Source organism: Octopus bimaculoides, chromosome 25 (assembly GCF_001194135.2).
Source record: "Octopus bimaculoides isolate UCB-OBI-ISO-001 chromosome 25, ASM119413v2, whole genome shotgun sequence".
Lineage (NCBI taxonomy): Eukaryota > Metazoa > Mollusca > Cephalopoda > Octopoda > Octopodidae > Octopus > Octopus bimaculoides.
Window position 1 is genome coordinate 6798192 of NC_069005.1, and position 3246 is coordinate 6801437.

Sequence of the window (3246 nt, forward strand, 5' to 3'; positions counted from 1 at the left end):
AAGCAACGTTTTGAAACAAAATTCATCTCAATATATTTCAACAATGTGGAAATTCTATTCATCAAAGTTCCATTACAATCAATACATTTTTTCCAGTGAGTTACAAGTTTGTTTATTCCGGTAACATAAAAATCTGGAGTTCTGGAGCTGATGAACTATTTGAACGTACTTTCAACATCGGTTTGATTTTTGAACTGCTTCTTTCGCAGGAAACTATCAAGGTGCTTGAAAAAGTGGTAGTCGGTAGGAGAAAGGTCTGGGGAATACGTTGGTTGAGGAAGAACTTCATAGCCAAGTTCCTTCCACTCCTGGAGCATCATTAGTGAAACGTGTGGTCAAAGATTGTCATGAAGAATAATTGGCCCTCTTCTGTTGACCAGTCTGGGATGGAAGAGTAACAGTTTTCCATTCATTTTGGCAAATCCATGCAATACATTGCAGCTGCAACCATCCCTCCCTTTTTTTAGTCAGTCTATCTAAGGTAATTTAGCTGCTATTTCTTGCAAACTGAAGGATCCCTTCCAAGCTGCCTTGTTGCTTGAAACAAGCTCTTATAATCTCTGCAATATTTAGCTCTTCTCTTTCCATTTTTCTCTCAATATACAGTCTTTCTTTCAGTTAATTTTGCAAAGTTTTTTTCTTCCATTTCACTTGTTATAGCCATTAGGCTGCAGCCATGCGGGGGGTGCTGCTTTGAAGAATTTTAATTGAACGAATTGATCTCAGTACTTATGTTTTTGTCTTTAAAGCCTGCCACTTATCCAATCAGTTTCTTTTGCCTAACTGCTAAGTCATGGGGACATAAACCCACCAACACCGGTTGTCGAGTGGTTGTGGGGGACAAAAACACACACATGCATATGACAGGCTTCTTTCAGTTTCTGTCAACCAAATCCAATCACAAGGCTTTGGTTGGCCAAGGCTTCAGTAGAAGACACTTGCCCTAGGTACCAACCACACAGTGGGACTGAACCCAGAATCATGTGGTTGGGAAACAAATGGTGAAGAATTTAGTAAAATAACTGTCACTATTAAGCTTTTGTTTGAAATATAAATTATTATGGAACTTCAATGAAACATTTAAATTTCAATTATTTTATAATATGAAGTTTGTATCTTAGTACAAGGGATGGTCTCAGACAGGTTGGTATAAAAACGGTTAGGGTAAAGACCTCCTTTGGTCATTAATGACCATGGGATTGCACCTAGGAAGTTCCCCTCTGAGGAACAAGTCCAGGCAAGGTTGTTCATGGAAGACACCAACTGTCGCCCATGCATACCAGCTCCCCCTCTCTGTGCCACCGATGTTATCCAAGGAAAAGACAAAAGCTGATACAGCTTGGCAATAGTGATGTTGCAACACATTGCTACAGCTGTGTGAACTGGAGCAACGTGAAATAAAGTGCCTTGCTCAAGGACGCAACAGAAAGCCCAGTCTAGGAATCAAACTCATTACCTGATGATTGTAAGCCTGACACTCTAACCATTGATCCATGCACCTTTACTTCAAAATGATTAAAGTTATCATTTAACCCCGAGTCAGTACTGACCCAAAGTCTAAAGGATTTCAACTATGACTATCCTATCTTTTTTTTATTCAAATGTAGTGTATCACATCATCATCATTTAGCGTCCATTGTCCATGCTGGCATGGGTTGGACAGTTTGACTGGCCTGGCATGCTGGAAGACCACACCATTTATCTTCAGTGCCTTTTTTTTGTTGTTCATAGGTAAAGTGTAATTTGATAAAAATTTGGCTGTTATCTCTAATAGGTATGTGACCACTTTCCAGGCTCTTTATTGGTTCGAAATTATAACATTTTATTTATTGCTGTTTTTTTTTTTAACTCTTTAACTTAAACTGGCCATATCTGGCCCAAGTTTTTTATCTGTTTTATTTTTTCAAACTGGCCAGATCTAATCTCTCACACCTACTCTACAATGTCATTCTACATACAGATAAACAATCATTGAACGTTCACATTTATGAAATAATGCATGTTTAACTGAAAACAATGGGAATAAGTAAGTATAACATTTGACAGGGAAATCTGAATGCTAAATGGTTAATTCCAGGTCATTTTTGGGAGCCAGTAGATCTATAATGAAAGACATTCCAGTCTGTGGCTATCCCATCTATTCTAACCAAGCAAAATATAGCATAGCTTGGGCTATGTTATCTTATATGTCTTTCTTTTTTTTTTAGATAATAGGTGTGATTAAAGGAGATTTGACTGTAGTAAAAATCTCATGATTCTCGATATAGATGAAGGGTGATATGCTTTTCCATGCTTGCATGGGTTAGATGGAATTTGTTATGTGCACTTTCTATGGCCAGATGCCCTTCTTGTCACCAACTCTCACCTGTTTCCAAGCAAGGTAATATTTCCCTGTGATGGACATGTTTTCACAGAAAATTGGAAATGAAGGACACTGCTTGTATGTTGGTGACATTTGTTTACAACTGTCATGTGACATCAAGAGAAGGAGACACAAACACCCATGTTTATACACACACACACACACACACACACACACACATGTATGTATGAATGTATATGGTAGGCTTCTTTCAGTTTCCATCTACCAAATCCAGTTACAAGGCTTTGGTCAAACCTGAAGCTATAGTAGAAGACACTTGCCCAAGATTTCATGTAGTGGGGACTGAACCTGAGACCATGTGGTTGGGAAGTAATTTTCTTATCACACAGCTACACCTGTGCCTAGCCATACCTGGCTAATTAAATCATTTCTCTGTCCAATTCATTGTTGCATTTTGCAATACGAATCACTCAGCTGCAATGAAGCATGGAATGTCTGAACCAACACTTGGTATGGACACACTTGTTGACCCAGTAGAGAGGCCATTGTTGTTTGGTATGGGCATACCTGTTGGCCCAGTAGGATGGAGCTCTCTCATCAGCTCAGCATCATCGACACCATGCATTTACATATATATATATATATATACTCTTTTACTTGTTTCAGTCTTTTGATTGTGGCCATGCTGGGGCACCGCCTCTAGTCGAGCAAATCAACCCCAGGACTTATTCTTTGTAAGCCTAGTACTTATTCTATCGGTCTCTTTTGCCGAACCACTAAGTGACGGGGACGTAAACACACCAGCATCGGTTGTCAAGCGATGTTGGGTGGACAAACACAGACACAAACATACACACACATACATATATATACATATATACGATGGGCTTCTTTCAGTTTCTGTCTACCAAATCCACTCACAA